Below are 22,683 nucleotides of genomic sequence, written 5' to 3'. Positions count from 1 at the left end.
TCAATAGTTATGAAAACAGCAAGTTGCTAATGGTGGTGTAAATTATTCTGCTGGTAGTTTCATAATTTGTATTTATACTTGTTAAGTGTGAGGACTTAAAAATTTGGCTGCCTTCTAAAATGAGTCATGGACTCAGTGGGGCTATATATTTAAGAAATTTTGAGTGATTGAATGATTAGGTAAGTAAATAGCAGCCTGAAATTATATCTTCCTTTGCTTCTGAAAGAGACGATTTCTTAAGAAAAGCATCAGAAAACTCTCTGTAGGTAAAATTGGCACAAACGCAACAGTAGTATGTCTTTTCGGTTTCTAAGCAACCAAAAGATATCAGCAGATGTCTTTCCATATCACTTTTGCTGTATTCTTTACATAAGGGATTCCTACCAAGGATAGCTCAACATCTGTCTAGTATACAGTGAATAACTATAGAAATAACGGAAAACTTGTATCTGCCATCTTCTTAGATCTTTCTAAAGCCTTTGACATGGCAAATCACAACAAACTTATTAACATTCTTGCCACCCTAAACCTCAGTACCCCCTTAATTACCTGGTTTAAAAGCTATTTATCAGGACGTTCAATGGCAAAATTAACTCTTCCCCCTTTTTTCCAGTAACTCTAGGAGTTCCCCAAGGCTCTGTCCTTGGTCCTCTGTTGTTCTCTCTCTTCACAAGCAAACAGCACACCTCTACTCCTCACACTGCACTTATACAATGTGCATATGACTCCACACTAATATGTGCGGCCTCCTGACCATCACCCAACAGACCATCACCTAAGACTGTCTTGTAGCTGCAGAAACATGACTCTCTAACACCCAACTCATTCTAAATCCCAACAAAACCAAGGTACTTCCCTTCCGCCCTACAAGAACTCCCCTAACACTCCTGTCATTCAGTTTCACATCCATAAACAATACCACCATCACACCAGTAACCCACACCAAACGTCTAAGTATGGAAATCCACTGCAGCTTAAAATTCATTATTCACATCTCTCTAACCATTAAAAAAGTACACAAAAAATAGGTACTTTCTACAGAAACACACAATTCCTGACCACAAACAGAAAAGCTACTATTGCTCACACACACCTCCTGTCAGCACTGTAATATGCCTCTCTAGTTCTAATCAGTCTCAAAAAACTGTTATAGCTAAGCTTGAATCCTGTTATAATAAAATTGCCAGGTTTGCCACTGACACCCCTTATTCATCTCTTAAACTACTAAACTCGCTAGAACTATCACAACTACTACTCTTTAATCAACTAACCTTTGCTCATAAAATCCTGCATCAACCAGAATAAACCCTTGCTCTGCAGAATCGTATTCGACCACACACTAACAATCGCTCTCTGCGTTCCAGCAGCAAACCTCTTCTAGAGATCTCTGAAGCAAACTCAGCCGGACACTCGCTTTTCTAAAACTTCATTCCCAAAATATGGAACATCAACTGCCACCCACAATAACCTCCGTCTGCTCCATAGTACAATTCAAGAAACTCCTCAAGTTATATTTAACTGAAACTTGGCTCTGCTCTTGCACCTGTCCTGGTTTGTCTCTGTTACTTATATAACCTTAGAACCTACACAAATACATGTTTGACATCTCCCCTTCAGTATTTATATGGAATGTATGGCTATATTGACACTGCATATATCTGGATTAACTTTAAATTGTGCACTCCCACAATAACTCAACTTGAAACATTATGTAGTATTGATATGTTGTAAAATGTCTCTGAAGATTAGCAACCACATAAGTATGTCAGTCTTGTAAATACTCTTCTGCAAACTGTCAACCATGTATGCAAAGTTAAAGTTTGTTGGGTATATTTTCTTACTTTGTGATTGATTGCTGTAATTCTTTACTGCTTTGTGTCTACTGTATTTTTATTTTTAATTGGAGCTTTTCTCCCCGGACCTCCACTGAAAAAGGACCTGTATAGACATAGTACGTCACATGCATGCTCCCCACATAAGGAATGGGGGCATAAAGGTGAGTTATGGACATACCTTGAAACTTCTTTGCCATGAATACGAATGCCATCAGTGAACATCATTCTGAACTCTCCTTCTTCTGTGCTGGTCAGCGAGCCATATTTCAGTTAAGTGCCCCATTTGGTTTTCCTCCTATCTATTTTTGTTTTATTTTTGTGAGTTTGTGTCATCTAAAAAGGGAAAAATGTCAGTGTGGGAGGCAAATTCCCTGTAAAGATTGTCTTGAACATTGTCTCTTCTGTTTGGGTGCTTCTCACGACCATACACAGTATTCTGTCTGCCAAGCATTTGTCTCAAGACCCTATGTAGTCATGTCTCCTCCTTGTCGTTCTACCTGGAGAAGCAACATCTTAAATTGTTAGAGCAAAGTGCTGTGGCAGAATCTTCACATCCCGAATGCTGCTAAGAAAAAGGTTATAAAACTCAGGTCTGATTTGGCTGCTGTCCTGCCTCCCCTGGATGTCTCTCTCGAGGCTGGTGAAAGCCCCAAGGTTCACCCGGTTGTTGTCTTTGATTCCTCTGCTGCAGTCCTGTTGGAGGCCAGCATGGATCTGGCTTCTTATATGTCCTCAGGAGTCTCTGTAAATCTTTTCTCCAAACGTTGAGGGAGAACCACAGCTGATTATTTCTGAGGGACCGAGGAGAAAACTGCAAACCATAGTTCAGGAGGCAATTCCTACTACAATAGTTGAATGTCAGTAGGGTTCTGAACTCTGAACCTCCAAGGGTTTTTTAGGACAGACATTCCTGTGAAGAAGAAGGGGAAAAAAAAAAAAAAAAGCATATCCCCTTACTGCTAAAGATCACCAGTTTGAAGGGCAGGATTTTAACCAGGGGTAGTTTAATGCCTTAATGGTTTTAAAGCCTCCTCAAGGAGTTTCTGTGCCTGCTGTTCCACGGTCATCTACTTACCCTTAAGAGGCTCAGAGAGCAGGAGTCCTCTAAAGAGGATTTGGGTTCTGTGGAAGAGTTTTGGCGTACTCCTCTCAAGTCCCTTCTCCCTTGGATTATGGATCTGAGGAGGAAGATTCTATTAGTCGAGACTCTCCCTTAGAAGAACTCTTCTTTGGGGGGCACTATTTCTTGCATGATGGAATATATCAAATGGGACTGTTAGGTTTCAGATATTCAAATGAGGTATTATGAACTCATCCAGATGGAGTCCCCTAAACCCACTGCTGTACTGGAGGGTTTAGGTCTTGGTCGCTTTTTTGAATATCTTTTCAGCAGCCTCTGTGACCCCTGATTCTCAACTTTCAGCCCTTAGGACATCTGATAAATTTTATAAGGTGCCTGATGATTGTAAGTTATTGTACAAACGTCCTTCTGCTCATCCTTCTGTAGTGTCTGCCTCATCTGACAAACCTTCTAAACTTTTGCCTTCTACTAAACTACTTCCTTCAGACAAGGATAGTAGACCTATGGAATGTTTAGACAAAAAGATATATACTGCTGCCACCCTGGCTTTTCAGCTGTTACTTACAAGACTCATATGACCATGTATGTTTTAGCGCTTTTTTCTCAAGCTTCTCAGGCAATCTCTGACATCCCTGATTCAGAAGGGAAGGGCTTAGCCCCTTTCCCTACTGGGTTTTACCTCTCAAGTGGCTCACCACTCAATTAAATGTAGTCATGATGCAGCTAATGCTTCCTCTAGGGCTGTTACATTTGTTTCTGTTTTGAAACTTTACTCTTTGCTTCATCTCCAGCTCTTACCTGATAATATTAAGACTAAATTGTTGGATGCCTCTCTTGATATTAAGAACCTTTTTGGTTCTTCTGCCACTACTGAGCTATTTAAATCCCTCTGGGATAAAGGCAAGGCCTTAAAGGAACTGTAGCACATTTTTGTCTCTCGTATCCCAACGTTTCATAGAAATTATCCATCCAAATATTCTTTTGTGCCTAAAAGTAAGAAGGGTTCTAGGCATGTACCCCATGCTGAGTGTACTCAGACTCCTACTTCTCAGAAGCCTCCTTTTCAAAACAAACCAGGTTCTGTCTGACAGTTTGCTTTCTCTTTTCTTGGGCCAGGTTCTCTTATCCCTTTGTCTTTCCCCTCATCCCTTCCCAATTGGTTAAGGGTCACTCAACACTTTTGGGTTCTGTCCATTATCAACCAGGAATATTTCATGGTGTGGAAATCCTTTCCTCCTTTTCAAGGCATCTCTCAACCTCCTCAGGAACAGCTTCCTTTCATTCCAGAACTGCTTCAGGGCCTTTTGGCTCTTGCCCCCTGCCCAGGAAGGGAAAGGGTTTTGTTCCAGGATGTTTCTGGTTTCTAGGAAGGAAGGCACCTGGAGACTCATTCTGGATCTTTCTCCACTCAACACCTTTCTAAAAGTCCCTTCCATTCAGATGTTGTTCCTTCAAACCCTATTTCTTCATTTTCTTCGGCATCCTTCAGCTCCAGGATAATTTCTTCACATCCCCATTCATCCCTTTTTTCAGGAAGCTTTTACATTTCTCTGTATCTTCCATGCATTTTCAGTACTCTGCTTTGCCCTTTGGCCTTTCTGCTGTTCTAAGGGCATTCACCAAATACCTCATTCCTGTCTGTCATTGCCTTTTTCAGGATGAGAGGGGTTCAAATCTTTCTTTATCTGGACAACCTGCTCATTCAGGCTTTGCTCTCTGAGGTGTTCTTTCAGCACCTCCAGTTTATGGTTTGTCTCTTACAGTGTCTGAGGTTTACCATAAACTGTTAAAAATCAGCCCTGGTTCCTTCTCAGGATTATGTTTTTCTCGGTTGCAGGGTCTAGGCTGTTCCAGTACTGACATCCCTGCCTCCACACAGGGCTCTTTTTTCAACCTTTCCTTCCTCTGACTTCATTAACAGCAAGGGATTTTCCCAGGGTTCTAGGATTCATGGCCTCCACCATTCATATGCTGCCTCTAAACAGACTCCTTATGAGAAAACTACAGTTGCTCCTAAAGTCAGTCTGGCTTCAACACTGTCATCCACTGGATTTCCTAGTTCCTTTCTTTCCATTGTCTCAAACTCAAGCTTCAGTGGTAGATTCATCAGCTTTATCTTAACCCAGCACTTCCTTTTCAACCCTCCCAGTCCCATATCAGGAACTTTTTTTGAATGCTTTGGATAGGGGGTGGTGTGTTTCCTTTGGTTCCCTCAAGGTCCAGGGTCTCTGGCCTCCTCATCAAAGGTCAGATCACATCGATATAAAGGAGGTGAGAGCTCTTCTTTTAGCTCTTCAGGCTTTTCATTCCCTCTTACTTCCAGGGCGCCTCAAAGTCTTCACAGACAATACCACTGTATGTGGTATTTCAGCAAGCGAGGGGGGGCAGTGCTACCTTCTTTGCAGACTTCCTGTTCATGTCTGGGATCTAGCTGTCCAGTATCAAGTGACTCTTCAGGTTGTTTATATTCCTTTAGAGCATATATAGTGGCAGACTCTTTGAGCAAGTTCAGTACACAGGCTCATGAATGGATGCTTCACATAGATGTGTTTTTGGAAGCGTCTATATTACATAATCAAACTTTTAAAAGTTCGAACGTCATATGATTGACGCTATATGATCAAACTTTTAAAAATTTGAAAATGTAATAAAAAATAAACCAAAGAAAAAACCTACCTGAATGGTTTAAGCAGTGGGGCAACCCACAGTGCACCCCACACATGGGGGGCTGCACCCCCCACACACCCTGTTCTTTAAATATACCATCGCACTACAGTGCAGAAAAGGGAAATCTTCCCATTCTGCACTGTATGGAGATTTTAGAAGTTCGATCTTATGATGTCGACCATAAGACGTTTGAACTTTTAAGAGTTTGACAACGTGATATAGACCCTTTCTGGAATTTGTCGATCAGTGCAGTACTCCACAGGTAGATCTTTTTGCCTCCCCTTTGAATAGACAATTTCCTTTTTTCTGTGCCACAGTCCCACGTCCTCTGGCCTGGAAGTTGGATGCCCTATCTTTTCCTTGGGAAGGGATGTGTCTCTACACCTTCCTTCCTCTGATTCCAAGGTCTTGCTCAAGATCAAGCAAGACTCCACCAAAATCTTGCTGGTGACTGTCTTTTGACCCAGACAGGATTGTTTCCTCCGACTTCTTCACCTAGCCAGGGGCAATTACTACAAGTTACCTCACAGGGTGGACCTTCTCATACAAGATAGGGATCTCTGATCCTACCCTCACTTGTCCACTCTTCAGTTGACACTGAGTGATAGGATTTTGATCCCTTTTAGGCACCTTTTGTTCTGGGGACATGCTTAGGGTTCTGCAGGAGATCAGGAAACCCACTACCAGGAAATCAAATTTGTCCAGATGGAAGATATTTTCTGTCTGTTGCCTTTCTCATACCAGAATCCATTTTCTGTGGGGATCCCCCTGTTTTTCTGTTATCTGTGTGAATTTCTCCATACTGGGTTGGCATATTCTTCAGTTAAAGCTCACCATTCAGCTATTTCTGCTTGTCTGCCTTTGACTCCTCCTCCCTCTAGGTTTAAGGTTGAACAATTTCTTAAAGATGTCCTTCATATCAGGCCTCCCAGGAGGCCTATCCCACCTTCCTGGAACCTGAGTTTTGTGCTTGAAAAATTGGCTCTGGCTCCTTTTGAGCCAGCAGTTTCAGCTTCCTTGCAATATTGTACTTAGACTGTTCTTCTTTTGGCTCTTACGTCAGCTAGATGAGTCTCTGAACACCAGGCTGTTATTGCCGTTCTCCTTTCTTAGTTTTTTATAGGGACAGGGTGTCTCTTCATACTAGTCCTTCTTTTATGCCCAAAATGGTTAATGAGTTGTCTGTTAATTTGCTCTCCTTTTTCCCTTCTCTGCAATCTGCTACTGGGAAGGTTCTTCACACTTTGGACTTGCATAGGCAGCTCAGATATTATCAGAATAAGACTAAGCCATTTGCAAATCTGATCAACTTTTGGTTTCCTTTTATCCCAGATCTCTAGGTTTGGCTGTTTTTAAGCAAGCCATATCCTCCTAGATCTCTAAGGTCATTTATTTTTTGTTATTCATTTCATGGGAAATGTCTTTCTACTTTTGTAAAGGCTTATTCTACAAGAACTGTTGCTTCCTCTGGTGCTTTTTTCAAAGGATTGGATACCAATTCCATCACTGAGGCTGCTACTTGGACTTCTTTCCATGCCTTCACTAAGCATTGCAAGTTGGATGTTGTTTCCAGACCAATAGCTGGCTTTGCCAGAACTATCCTGCATGGTTTTCTAGAGAGCTCCTCTGGGCCTTCCTCCTCCCAAGTTTCCTTTTGAGCTTTTGCACTCCCACTTATGTAAAGAATACTGCAACAGTGACATGGAAGGACATAGTACAGTTGTGTAAAATCTTACCGTAACAGTAAATGTCCTTCTCTTCACTGTTGCAGTATTTGCTCTTTCCCTCCCTCCTCCTTTTGCTCTGCCCTCCTCCTTCTTTCTTCCTGGCCTAGAATTCCTTTCCTTTTTCTCCTTCTGGATGTCTGTGATGTTCTTCATCTCACATTGCTGCAGTCCTAACACTTGGGTAGTCTGCTGTCCCTCGGTCGGCCCGAATATCAGAGTATAAGGCTGACGTCGGTCAGGGCGCATTTGACTGACATCAGAACGTCAGGGTACAAATGCGCATGACCGACGTCATATCCTCAGTCTTTTTTGCCGCATGGTCCGATGCAGAAGCAGTGTTGCAAGTGCCGTTCGGCGTTCTGAAATTTTTCGAATTCGGAGTTTCAGACCGAATTCAGAGTTGGTTAAGTACCCCGTTGGGGAATATTTTGGTTTTTTCTTGCCTCAGTGGTTTACCGGATGTCAGAAAAAGTGAATAACTGTATTTCTTGTGGGAAACAGATACCGCATAGGGATTACCATAATTTGTGTATACCTTGTTTGGGACCTGAGCACGACGTTGTTGGGTGCCGCTTCTGTGCTAGGTTCAATAAACGCACTATAAAGCGGAGGTTGGATTGTGCCAGGTTGGTCTTTGGGAAGCGGTGCAATTACAAAATGCCGTCGGATGCTCCGACGCCGGCTTCCTCAAAGAAGCGCAAGGACAAGGCAGTTAAACCTAGGTTAGAGGAGTCGTCCGAACCGGACGCCGGTTCTTTAGAGCGTCAGTGGAACCGGTGGTTCACGGAGGCCTCTCTGGAGTCTCAGGGGGAAACTTTGATTTTACAGGATGTGGCCTCCCAGGAGGCAGGTCAGGCTGTAGGGGCTTCTCAGATTACTGTACTCCCCTCCCTTCCTAAGGGGCCTAGGCCCTCTCTTTCTGCTTCCAAGGCTTCTCCTAGAGGCAGGTCTAGTTTAGCTTCTGTGGGTGTCACTCCTAGTTCTTCAGGTTCTGTGCCCAAGAAGCACATGCTTAAAATGGCAGAAGATTTAATTACTTTAATTAGAGGCTCTATGCCCCCTCCTGATAAAAGGCCTAGGATGGAACCAGTGTTGGGGGATTGGGAGCAGGCTTGGATGTGTCTGAGTCTTCGGTTGAAGACTTACAGGAGTATGCTCATTATTCTGATTCTGATGTGGATGATTCTACTCCTTCAGCTTCTCCTCCTGAGGATTTTTCTTTTTCAGAGACCCTTCACTCCATGAGAGAGCATTTTAAATGGGAAGGTCAGGACTTCTCTGATTCCAGGAAAAGGCTTAGGGAATTTTTGTTTTACCCCAGCATAGGCCTTTGGCTATACCTCCTGTTCTAAATGTGGTGGAAGATGTATTTGCAGAGGCTTCTCTTAATCCTGATTCTTTGCCTCCTGCTCCTGTTAAACCTGATAGGTATTACAGGGTACCTGAAGCTCATAAGTATCTTTTAAAAGTCCTAGGGCAGACCCTGAAACTGTTAGCCAGGGGCCTAAGGGTGTTAAGGCTTCTGTTGTCAAGAATCCGGTTCCTGCAGATAAAGAGGCTAGGGCCTTGGATAGATGGGGAAAGAAAGTTTATACTTCTTCCACTCTAGCCATGAGAGCTTTGAATTGCCAGTTTCACATGTTGAAATATCAAAATTATCTCCTTTCACAGTTGAAATCTAAGGTTGATGCTCTGGCGGAAGGTATTGATTGTAAAGAGTTACAAGATTTAGTGCATGTTTCTGAACAGGTGGGTAAGCACTCTTTGCAATGTGGTTTTGATGCTGTACAGGCCTCGTCCAGGGTGGCTGCCACTGGGTCAGTTCTTCGCAGGCATGCCTGGCTGCGGGATCAAAATTTATCTGACCATGTTAAAACTAGGATTTTGGATGCCCCTTTGCAATCGGATGTCTTGTTTGGTTCTCCTGTTGAGGCAGTTTTAAAGAAAATGGAAGACAAGGCTAAGTCTATGCAGACTGTTAAAGAATTTTACAGGTTCAGCCTCCAAGTTTAGTAGAAATTGGCCTACTAAGGGGTGGACGTATCCTTCTTATGATTCCCAGTCTAGGGGTAGATCTAGACGTGGCAGGGGCAGAGGTCAGGGCTCTTTCAGGCCTAGGACAGGGAGTTCTCCTGCACAGTCTTCAGGTGAGGGCAGGGGTCAGTCCTTTCGTAAACAAACCCAATGACCTACCTTTTCAGCTGCCAGAACCTTCTCGCCTGGCAGCACCTTTGGGAGGAAGGTTGGCACTTTTCAAAGAAAATTGGAGGTTGATTACCCAAGACAGATGGGTATTGGACATCATACATCACGGTTACAGGTTTTATTTCCATACCTTGCCTCCTTTCAAGGGCATGCCAGACATTCCTCCTCAACAAAGAATAGAGGCTCACAAGCAAATTTCTCTGTTACTCCAAATAGGGGCCATACAGCCGGTTCCTATGCCAGAAAGAGGCCTAGGATTTTATTCTCGCCTGTTCCTTGTTTCAAAAAAGGGGAACACGTGGAGACCAATTTTGGATTTATCTATCCTCAACACTTATCTGGACATTCCCAAGTTCAAGATGTTGACGTTACAACAACTTTTACCTCTGCTGGGCAAGGATCACTGGATGGTAACTTTGGATCTCAAAGAGGCATATCTTCATGTTCCTATCAGACTAAGTTGCAGGAAGTATCTGCGTTTCGGACTGGGACTTCTCACTATCAGTTCTCTGCATTGCCCTTTGGCTTATCTACTGCCCAGAGTATTTACGAAAGTTCTGGCTCCAGTGATAGCTTTCTTCAGGCTGAAAGGAATACAAATCTATCCTTATTTGGATGATTGCCTGATTCTGGCTCAAGGAAGGAAGAGCTTCTTCGTCATTTGGAATATGTGATAGCAGTGCTAAGATGCCTGGGGTATTCTGTGAGCGAAATAAAGTCCAGTCTAGTACCCTCTCAAGACATGTGCTTTCTGGGTGTAAGACTGAATACAGCATCCCAGATGGCCTTTCTAACCCCGGACAAACAAAAGAATCTTTCCCTTTACTTCCATCATCTATCTCTTCAGTCCGGGCTGACTGCAAGGACAGTCCTTCAAGCCTTAGGGTTCATGGCATCTTGTATTCTGGTGCTTCCCAATGCCAAACTGCATATGAGGAAGTTGCAATGGTATCTCAAGAATGTATGGACACAGCACTGCCAGGATCTGGACACTGTCATTCCAATAATACCTTGCATTCAAAAGGAATTTTGTGGTGGGCTCAGGAATGTCACCTAAACAAGGGACTCTCTGTGACCCGGCCAGAGGCGAGTCAAATTTTAACGACAGATGCCTCGGACAAAGCTTGGGAGCTCATCTAAGCGGAAAGTGGATACAAGACAAGTGGCCTGTCAGACTACAGCATCTACATATCAACTTGAAGGAGATGTTAGCAGTCCAGTTTGCATTAATAGCTTTCAAGGATTTACTTCTTCCAGGGCAGGTGTTGATTCTAACAGACAACACAACTGTCATGTGGTACATCAACAAGCAAGGAGGAACACATTCTTATCCTCTATGCAGGCAAGCAATGATTTTGTGGGAGACTGCTCTCAGTTTACAACTAAGTCTTCAGGCAAGGTTTCTGCCAGGAGCACAGAACTCCTTAGCAGATGTGTTAAGCAGACAAATCATGGATCCCCACGAGTGGAAACTGGATCTTCATGTATTTCAGAAATTGACAGTGTCCTGGGGAACTCCAGACATAGATCTGTTCGCTTCTCCACTAAACCATCAGCTGCCAAAGTTTTGCACAAAGAGGTTTCATCCCACAGCCTGGAAAGTGGATGCTCTTTCTTTCAGTTGGAAAAATCTTCATGTGTATGCCTTCCCACCTCTGCCTCTCCTCCCAAAGGTTCTTCTGAAGGTCAGACAGGACAAGCCAAGGATGATTTTGATAGCTCCAGATTGGCCTCGGCAGCACTGGTACCCATTACTGAGAAGTCTAGTGCGGAAGCCTCCATGGCCTTTGCCTTTGATTCCACATCTGTTGTCCCAGGAGGACAGTCATTTGCTCAATGTCAACCTTCACTCTCTTCATCTAACAGCCTGGCATATTCTGTTTTAAACCATAGAGGGTCTCAACTTCCACAACAAGTTTTGAATGTGATTTTGGAAGCTAGAAGGCCTAGTACAAGGAAAGTGTACGCAGATAAATGGAAGAGATTTTTATTTTGGAGTGCAGCTAAGGATTTGGATGTTTCTGAGCCTGATTTAAGTGTGGCTCTTCAATATCTTACTGAGTTATTAGACAAAGGTTTGTCCTTCTCTTCTATTAAGATTCATGCTGCAGCAATTTCAGCTCACTACGACTGTGACCCACCATTGTTTTCTCATCCTTTGTTCAAGCAATTTCTTAGAGGGCAAAGAATATAAGACCCCACGAAGGGCTCCTACTCCTGCTTGGGATCTCAATTTTGTGTTGGAGAAACTCACTCTACAACCTTTTGAGCCTGCAGCTACTGCTGAGTTGAAATATTTGTCATGGAAGACTGCTTTTTGTTGGCCATTACCTCTGCAAGAAGGGTTTCTGAATTGCAGGCCCTTATGGCAGTTGAGCCTTTCTTAATTTTCCATAAGGATAGGGTATCTTTACGTACTAATCCTTCCTTTATGCCTAAAGTGGTTTCTAGTGTGGCTTTAAACCAAACTATTCATTTGCCTACTTTTTATGCAAATCCCCAAACTAAAGGGGAAAAGATTTTGCACACTTTAGATGTACACAGGCAGTTGCGATATTATTTGGACAGAACTAAAGGGTTCAGGCAATCTCAGCAGTTATTAGTTTCTTTTGCTTTGTGCTCTCAGGGCAAGCCCGTGTCAAAACAAACTATTTCTAAGTGGATTGGATTTTGCATTGCTTTCTGTTATTCCCATCATGGCAAAGAGATTCCAGCTGGGATTAGGCCTCATTCCACTAGGGCTACTGCCACTTCAACAGCTTTTTTGAGGGGGTGGCAACTAAGGATATTTTGGAGGCAGCCACTTGGAGTTCAGTGCATACCTTCTCTAGGCATTACCACCTTCCATTGTACTCTAAATCCAGGGCTGGGTTTGCCACTGCTGTGTTGCAGGGCATTCTGGCAGCTCCTGCTTCATTATAGTTTAGCCATCCTCCCTTACCTCTGCTTTGGGATTCTACCCAAGTGTTAGGACTGCAGCAATGTGAGATGAAGAACATAGTACAGTTTTGTACCTACCATAAATGTAGATGTTCGAAGATCCACATTGCTGCAGTCCAATTTACCCTCCCTCCTTCCCCTCTGTAGTTTGAGGTGGTTGTGTGGGTTGGGTTATCCATCTGAGGTATATGGTGTTTATTGTATATATTGTACATATTCTTGGTGTTAGGCTGGTTGGTTGTTTAGCTGTTGCCTATGGGTTTTGACCTTTTTCTTTAGGGTCTTCTGACATCTGGGGCAAGAAAAGACTGAGGATATGACGTCGGTCATGCGCATTTGTACCCTGACGTTCTGATGTCAGTCAAATGCGCCCTGACCGACGTCAGCCTTATACTCTGATATTCGGGCCGACCGAGGGACAGCGGACTACCCAAGTGTTAGGACTGCAGCAATGTGGATCTTCGAACATCTACATTTATGGTAGGTACAAAACTGTACTTTCCTCCTAGTTCCCAGGAATATTTGCTTCTCCTGGGGCTTTCAGCTCTGAGGTATGTACATCCATACCACTTTTAACCCCTACGCTTTGTACGGGGATCATGTGTGTGATATGCGGCATCTATAGATTTCTAAGGCTTTGCTATACTGGCCTGATGTTGGGCTATTTTTGGCAGGGAATCTCTTATGTAAAGAAATACTTACTGCAACAATGAAGAGAAGGGCATCTACTGTTATGGCAAGATTTTACATAACTGAACTTTTTGTTTTTATTAGACATAGATTATTATGACAATGAAAATGCTACTGTTCAATCTGGCAAATAATTGGCTGTAAATTATGGAACTGGTATTACAGAGTATATAATGTTGCTTTATTGATGGTAAGAGCTGTTATTTCAGATGTGAAGACTAAGCTAAACAGACTTGATCAACAGAAAATAAACATCAATGTTAGTTCACAACGTCTGTCAACTTTCCAGAATTTTGCAGGGAATCTGACACAAGTTTTAACCCAGTCCTTCATAAAATGTTTAATTTTTCCTGGTAAATCAGTGAAGATTACAGTTGGTCAGTGACATCAGACATTATAGTTTCATGCTTATTGTTCAGAAAATGCATGTTGATCCACAGTCTGTTTTATTTTTAAGTGGATTCGAGTAATATTTAAAAAAAATGTCACTGATTTTGTCCCCACATTATTTTTGCTTTTTCAAGAATTTTTGAGCAAAGAAGCTGATGTTTATTATGCCAACACAGACTCGTGATTTATTTTAAGTGTTAAAAGTAGTTTATAATAACATGTTACACCAGTAACTACTACTTCTTTCAGCTTTTCCCAGTTAGGGGTCGCCACAGCGGATCACCTGTCCATTCATGATTGGCAGTGGAGTTTTACAGTGTCGAGTTGCCAGCCCGGCGCCCAACCTTCCACAGAAGGGGCACACATGCACACACTCACACCTAGGGCCAATTTAGAGTGTCCAATCCACCTACAGCATGTCTTTGGGATGTGGGAGGAAACCAGAGCACCTGGAGGAAACCAGAGCACCTGGAGGAAACCCACGCGACCACAGGGAGGACATGCAGACTCCACACAGCCAAGGATCGAACCGGAGAACCTCTTGCTGTGAGGCAGCAACGTTAACTGCTGCACCACCGTGGCCGCCCTAACATGTTACACCAGTAACACCCATACAAATTCATGATGTGTTTGCATTTGAAGTGGTTTGAATGCATTTTATTTATCATGTTCATTTTATGTCAGACTTTGTCATTGAACAGTAAGATTTTATATCTTTTCCATCAGTGATTAAAGATACTATCCAAACAGGCATTATTTATTAACTGCTTAGGCAAAATTTGCTGATATGCACACTGTTTTTGTGTGTGTATATTTATTTATTTATTTTAATTTAAGTTATTGTATACATGTTAAGCTTCTTGGCTGATTTACTTTTGCCAGGCAAGACATATTAAAGCTCTCCTCCTCCTTGCTAGCATGTTATATGAGGACATAAACTACAAAAATAAAGTCTTGCATTTGACTCTCATTAATATGGAGATAGGAGTCTGTTCGTGACTTCACTGTTCTAGGTTTTTGTTCTGGTTATTTATATTTATATATATTTTTTGTTTTGTTTTGTTTTATTTGCCTAATTCCAGCCAGATATTACCTCCTCTACCCTTAGTCATCCATTCAGCACTTTTAATTCCATATTCCACTGACCACAGCACCCCACATCACCCTATGGGAGATATCTCTTTTTTCAGAAGAAATGGATCTTGGTGCCCTACTTACAGGCTGATGACAGAGGCAAAAATCTTCCAAAGAATCCATTGTCCTGGCAAATCATGGATTTTTGTTTCACAACTTTTTTTTTTTTTTTAATACCTTGGTGGCTTGATTCTCATGCCACTGATACATGTCTTGTGTTGCTGCGTCAGTGGCACCTACTTACTTCAACACATTTGCTGAAATCCAGGTACACTGTTGTGCCCTGCCTGGCAGACCAGAGCACCTATATCAGTTCTTAAACTGCTTGCCTTGACATTGATCTGTACCAAAAGTCAGCACTGCAGTGGACTAGACTACCTCCTTTTGCTTGGAATGGGCAGACTACCTGTGGATGTTCAATCCAATTCCCAAAATGGCCTTCTCCATGCCAAGGCTTGCTAATTAAACCTGGGCTGTTAGGACTGCTGCGTTCAGGTTTCTGTCTGTCTGTGTCACTGAGATGGCTTGGTTTACTGGCATGTCCATTTAGAAGAGCCAGATTAAACGTTGTAGAAAATAATTTCTGTTTCCTTAGGAGGATATTTAATTGAGAGAGTTGGTGTTTGACCCTTAACCTAGTTACAGTGTTACTGAAGAATAATAGCTAGCTGAGTACAGCACTGAGCATGAGGATACTGTGTGCACTTGGCATGCTGACATCACTGCATCCTGAAGTGACAAAGTGTAAGAAAGATACTTACTGGGTGGATTATGGAATGTGCCATTCTCCTGGCCTTAATGGTCCTACATACTCTGTACTGCTTCTCAGATGTTGGCAACACTGTACATTCGATTTGTTGAAGGGGTACAGACAAAACTTATTCAGAAATGCCATCTGTCAGCCCTTATTGGAGTAGATTCTTTTCACCTGAGGATACTTTTTTATTTTGCCTTCTGACATCTTTGTGCTTAACCATCCCATCTTTTAAAAAGAAAAAGCTGGAAGGGAGTGATTGAACCCTATGCCCTCCACATCTTTTCCACTGCACTTAGCTTGGCATGGACATTTTGGCCTTTCAGTGTGAAACTGCCAGTGCCTTTTCTAGAGATGACTTTCTGTAAAAACATGATGTTAAGTTGTCTATCTCGGAGACAAAGATGGCCGCCTTTCTGTAGACACTGTACATCTACAGCTCTCCAGTTACTCGCAAGAATAAGTAACCCTGAGGATATACTACAAGTCTTTTTGCATTAATTACCGGATATAACTATTCTACTACAACCAAACTACGACTGAGAATCAAAAGAACGAAGGAAAAACTAATTAATTTCACAGGATTAAAGCTGATTGTCTGCCTGACTCTGAATAGAGCTATAAACAAAGGATCTATCTGATTTCTGTTTCAAGATGTCAAAACTGGACAAAAATATGGACACAACAACAACTAAAACTAAATTATCAATGCTGATGTCACCAGAGAAAGACTCTACATTTAAAAGACAGAAAACTGTAAAACCACAAGATCTTTTAAAACAGGAGGAACAAACCAACCGGATCAGCTAGCTAACATGGAGGACATTAAAACAGCACTGTTACCCATACAAGAATCTTTAAATGCACTTTCAAACCAGATACTTGCTTTTAATGCCACATGCAGTCAAATTCTCGACAGAATAGATAAATCTGAGGCTAGAATATCTGATAATGAGGACAGAATAACATTTCTTACAAAAAAAACAGATATTCATGACCTGGACATTCAAACTATGCAGACCAAGATCCTGGATTTAGAGGCAAGATCCAGAAGAAACAACATAATTATTAGAGGAATCCCGGAAAATATTCAATATAATGATCTAATGCCTACCATTACACAGATACTGGAAATATTGTTCGAGGACTCGGGTATGGCTAAGCAAATAGTCATAGAAAGAGCACACAGAGCTCTCAGGAATCACAAGCATCAAATATTCCTAGACCGGTTTATGTCAAAATTCTGAATTACCAGGATGTAAATAAAATAATTCTAACTATGAAAAAGAAAGGAGGTTTTGTAATGTGGCAAAATAACAGAGTTTCTATGGGTCAAGATCTACCAATGCAAATCAGACAAGCCAGACAAGCATTAGCCCCTTACTGCAAATTTCTTATTGATAAAAATATAAAATTCCAGATGAAGTATCCAAGTACATTAATCTTTACATTTGATGGAGCCAAATATTCTGTTTCTACAAAAAAGGAAGCAAAACTCACCTTTTTGAAGACTTTTAAATCCCTTCCAACTTCAGAAGCTTAAAGGAAAACAATGGGATATCAAATCAAATATCTCTACCTGATGTCTCCCTAAAATCCTGTTATGTGATACAGCCTCAAAAAAACATAACCGCAGCTTTAAAAAAAAATTCACTATTCTCTTTTACTGCTTAGGCTTCATACTTTTCCATGCTGATTGACTTTCAGTTTTAAAACCAAGATGAAAACTGTCTAGTCGTCTCTTAAATAATGATGTCACATCTGCCATAGCTCTTGCTGAAGATCCTGGGAGGTTTCCTCCCCCAAAGTGACGTAAGCACTGCCTTATTTGCATGCTGTACAGAATCCCTGTGATCCTCCCACATTGTGATGTCAACACCGCCTTTCCCAGCACACTGTTAACCTAATAAATGGACTAGGTGCTGTGTGGAACTCCTTTTCTGTGTTAGCAAATCTGGTCGACTCTATTCATGTGAAGCACTTCTTCTTCACCAGCGTTTTGCTACTTCATAAGTAAGGTAAGTCTTATTACTTCTTAATAGTGTATCCTAAATGTAATTTGTCCCTGTTTCTATGCCTCCTAGCCCTGATATTGTGCCCTCCCAAGTTTTTAATTGCACATTAGTGGAGTTAATCTTTTTCTGTTTGTAAGGGTGCCACGTGCTTCCCTTTCACAGCTGCCTTTTTAGCTTAGCCTACTTATTTTCATTTTGATCCAGGGTTTATATTTCCCCAGTTATGTTTAATGCTTGATGAGTTGTGGCGGATACTATTTGCTAACAGAAGGGAATAAGAAAGTGGAATGTGTGTGTGTGTGTGTGTGTGTGTGTGTGTGTTTGTGTGTGTGTGTGTGTGTGTTTGTGTGTGTGTGTGGTGGGGGGGGGCTGCTTACAAGCCAAAGCACAGTGCTCTCAGGAAAATGAATATTGGCTCAAACAGGTAGACAAATACTCAAAGTGAACTGTAGCTGTTTGCAGACAGTTCAGACCCAGACTGCTTTTCCATTTGTGCCTTTGTCCCACTTCTATGTATGGCTTTGTCCTAATTTCTTGCTGAGGTTCATAGGTATTTCAGGATCAATTTATCCTTGCTTTTGAACCAGATTTCTCTGCTTGGTTAGTACACTGCTATAAAATGTAAAATCTAAATCATTGTAGAAGTAAAGCAGTGTGTGTGTGTAGTGCGTGTGTCTCGTGTTATGTATGCACTACCATAATTTTTTAAATATTGACTCAAAAAGCATGTGGGTGCTGTCATGCAAGTCTAAAATATTTCAAGTTTATAGTGCATCATTTGTTAGCTATTTAAACAGGAAGGAAAATAAGTGGCAGACTGCTTTGCAAAGCAGGGATTTTGCCAGTGCTATGTAGCTTGGTTTTAAATTTGACAGGAGTAGTGCAACAAAAAGTCTCCCAGTGTAAGGAGGAAAAGGCTGACAAGCAAACAGTGCATTACTCTGGTCACCTGCTGTGACGAGCTGTCAATCACATGCAGATAATGGGTCAAATTACCCTTGGCTCTTTGACAGCTAGGGAAGGTAGGTGTGAAGTGGGAGGGGAGATTCCTTGAAGAACTAGATTTCAGCCTTCACAAAAGAAAGCAATTTAGCATTTCTAAGATGAAAGGGCTAGAAAATGCACCTTTCAGTTCTGTTCTGTAGCATTTGCTCTGCTTGTGTTTTAAGTGGTCATTGAAAAAGGATAACATTTTAACCAAAAGTAGGGGATTTTAAGACTGCAGTGAATGCCTGTTAAGTCAATGAAGTGACAGCAGCTTAAGGCAAAACGTGGCAGATCTGATGCAATTTTTTGGAGACTAAGTATCCCAGAATGCATTATTTGAGGCAGTGTAAACAGTCTGAATTTTTTCAATATGCCAGACCCCATGTGGTCAGAGTCAGAAATTGCATCTAAAAATATCTAAAAAGCTCAAAATAGTCTCAGAGTGCTATTAAAATGTAGGAAACATCAAACCATGATGAAATTAATATGTTTTTTGAGTCTGAGGGCGCGGTTGTCCTTTAACTGGAACATTCAGTCTGTGTACAGCAATACAGATTCTGGGATTCCATGGCTACTATACCTCAAGGCTTCAAAATCCTTTGTTTGCTTCTTTTTTCTCACCAGGCCCCCTGTTTAATCATTAACCAGTATTTTCTTACAGGTCCAGCTTAAATCTAAAGATTTCATGAACTCCTGCAGCCTGTGTCTGTGTGTGTCTGTGAGTCAACAGGAAGTCCTAGAAATGCTCCAGAGGGTCAGCTTTTGTTGTGGCACTTCCGGAAATCTGTCCACATAATGGGTCCCCCTTCGAGAACTCAAAATCAAGATTTTTATACCAGGAAGTAGCCAGAGCTCTGTGGAGCCAGGGGAAGCTTTTAGAATGGCAAAACGAGGCTCCTGGACTATTTTAGAGAGGTTTGACTTTTATTTTGTATAAAGAAATGTCAGCTTATTCAGGTAAGGATTTAAACTGGGCTGTAACATATGGTTAAATAGAGTAATTTAACTACAATGTTAGAAACAATATAAAGTTACTACAGTTATTCTATTTTGGATCTAGATAGTGTGCCTGAAGATAGAAATGCAGTTATAATTATATACTATTGATATTTTTGCTTTTCTGCCTTTGAAATGACTGTTATATTGTTTGTTACTACAAAAAAAAAAAACTTTCTCCTTATTAATGCTATGATAATCTATATGTGTTAACATGTATAATTCACTCTCCTATTCCTAAGGGAATGGAAGGATATATATTTTATGTGGTTCTAGAGATTCTGTGCATTATGTTAGCTATATATTTCTTACAGTATTAATACATTAATGGTGAAAAAAAAAATGTTACTGATGTTGTTTTTATCAATGCTGCTGTTAACATGTTATACTTACCTAGGCAAAGTTAGATAAGACAGTTAGTTATTCTAGGATAATATAACCAATTATTTAATTAATAATGTATGTAAATCATTACAGGGTAGAATAAGAAATTGGTATGTAAGACATAACAGTGTGTTAACTAACTAATATGTTCAAGAGCTGTAGATAGGTACTAGTGTTTAATGGGGAATGTGTAGGTTAGTTTTGTAGGGTTAGTTGTAGTTATCATAGGTTTTGTATATCTTGTTAGGGTGTTATTATATAATAGTCATTTAGGATTGATGTATACCAATAGAAGTATAAACAGTGTTAAAACCTATGTTTGTCCTGGTCCAGGAGAATAGTGGATAGGCACTGGTTAGGGATGGGGCATTTAGTTTGCTTCCAGATATTTCAAAATCTGATATTATACGGAATCTAGTATCGTTTTCAAATTCAACATATACACTAACATTTTAAAAGTATTTTTATGTGGATAATAGACTCATGGAATGTTAAAGGTTTCCAGAATCTGAAAAAAGGAAACTATTTTTCATTTACTTCTTCAGTCAAAAGCACAATTTATATTGTTACAAGAAACCCACTTGGCTAATGATCAATGGACTGCCATTAAAAATAAAAATGGATCAGGGGTAATAGCTTGGAAGGGACAACTAATAGTGCAGGTGTAGCAATAATCATCAAAACTCAGTTCCAAGAGAATTTTAGATTTTAAAATGGATAAAGAAGGAAGATGGTGTTATGTAATTTTATAACAAAATTTTACGATAAACCGGTGATTCTTCTTAATATATATGCCCCATGTACCAATCAGCAAACCTTCATAACATCACTTTACTTTATTTTAAACCAATATAACAATTATTATATAATAATAGGAGGTGACTGGAATACATACCAAGACCCTAAACTAGATAAAACAAGTCCCCATAGATCTTATAATAATCAGGCAGTGATAGCACTGCAGGAACTTAAAGCAGATTTTAAACTTTATGATCCATTTAAATATAATAAGGACCAAATGAATCCAAATAACTTCACATTTTATTCGAGCTGTCATAAAATGTGGTCCAGGATCGATTTCTTTTTAATATCAGATACACTAATGTGTTTTGATCCCTATATATACATACAAGCTCGTTATTTGTCGGATCACTCCAGGATCACATTAACCTTTAAGAAAGATACTTGTCATAAATTGCATGCTAGGGGTTATAATTGGACATTAAATCCATATCTATTGCATAAAGAGGATGTATTAAAAGAAGCTCAGGAGTTTTTAATCAATTATTAAATAAGCTTTTAGAAAACCGACATCCATCAGACATAGAATGGGCAACTATCAAAGTGCAAATTAGAGGAATGTTTATCCAAAAAGCTACTTTCTACAAGAAATTACAAGTGAAAGATATGCATGACTTGGAATCAAAAATTGAATTATTAGATCAGGAATTAATTAGAAATTATAGTAAACAAACCGAAACGGAATTATTAAATTGTCAGAAGAAACTTTTTTTATTACAAAACAGTAAATTATCATTCCATGAACAGAAAATGCTGGTAAAATATGCTAATCACATACAGACCACGTCAAAAGCACTAGCACGTATTATTAATCAATCGAAGTCACCTTCCCAAATCCCTGAAATATACTTCAACAATAAAACATACACCAATACGGAAGATATCATAAAGGTTTTTGAACTAATATTTTCAGAACTATATGGTGAACAACAGGATGTAAATCCAAATAAGAATAATAATGATTTTCTTCAGAAAATTATATTTCCAAAGATTAATGATGAGCTTCATATGAACCTGATTAAACCTATTTCTTCAGAGGAAATAACTGATGTTATCAAGAAATTGAAGCCATACAAAGCTCCGGGACGGATGGTTTGACTACAGAATTTTATAAAACTTTTAGTGATATTCTGGGAAAATACTGTCAGTGGTCTTTAACTATATTATTAACAATAAAATTACTGACCCACACTTTAATGCATCGAAAACTATTCTCATACCAAAAGAAAATACTGATCGACAAAACCGGGATAATTATAGACCCATCTCACTTTTAAACATAGATATGAAAATTATGACATCGATTTTGGCTAACAGGTTGAAAATGGTAATTAACCCTATAATATCTGATGAACAAGCGGTTTTATAAATAGCAGACAAACTATAGATAATACATTAACACTGCATACAATGATTTCTCATGCCACCCATAAAAACCATAATCTTTACGCACTTATAATTGATGCACAAAAAGCATTTGATAGAGTGAACTTAGAATATTTATTTGACATTTTAACATGTTTTAACATACCGCAAGAATTCACTTCAACTTTAAAAATTATATACCAATCCTTATACAAATCTAGTCATTAACAGGAATCTTTCAAAAGAATTCAAATTAAAAATGGTACACGTCAAGGCTGTCCTTTATCTCCCTTGTTATTCAATTTGTATTTGGAACCTCTATTTTGCACATTAAACAAAATATCTATCATAATGCTCCAAGGATCTATGGTACGAAGATCACAATGGCTGCTTTTGCAGATGATTTGAGTATTTATTGCACAACACCTGTTTTGGATACTAATAAAATATTAAAGGCAGTAGAAGAATTTGCAAAAATTTCCAATTATAAATTAAATTTAAAAAAAACTAAGATATTCCCATTAAAGACACCTACACCTTTTTCACTATTACCATTAGTAGGGCAGGTAAAATCAGAAGAAAAAATAAAATACTTAGGAGTGGTTTTCTCAACTGACAACAGAGATTTTTATCTCAATAATGTTAAGGTTATTTGGGAGCAGATAGTATCTGACTTGAAAAGATGGGATAATCTGAAATTACCAATAATGGC

At 40.1% G+C, this 22,683-nt stretch overlaps 1 protein-coding gene across 1 annotated transcript in view; it reads left to right on the top strand.

Moving 5' to 3' along the window:
• The window catches only part of UTP20 (UTP20 small subunit processome component), a gene marked incomplete in the record, with an annotated part of 2,478,305 nt that overhangs the window by 2,154,921 nt on the left and 300,701 nt on the right, over positions 1-22,683 (top strand).

Source organism: Protopterus annectens, chromosome 11.part0 (assembly GCF_019279795.1).
Source record: "Protopterus annectens isolate FY-2018-M chromosome 11.part0, PAN1.0, whole genome shotgun sequence".
Taxonomy (NCBI): domain Eukaryota; kingdom Metazoa; phylum Chordata; order Ceratodontiformes; family Protopteridae; genus Protopterus; species Protopterus annectens.
The sequence above is the reverse complement of the archived record's forward strand: the minus strand, read 5'-3'. Positions and strand labels throughout refer to the sequence as shown.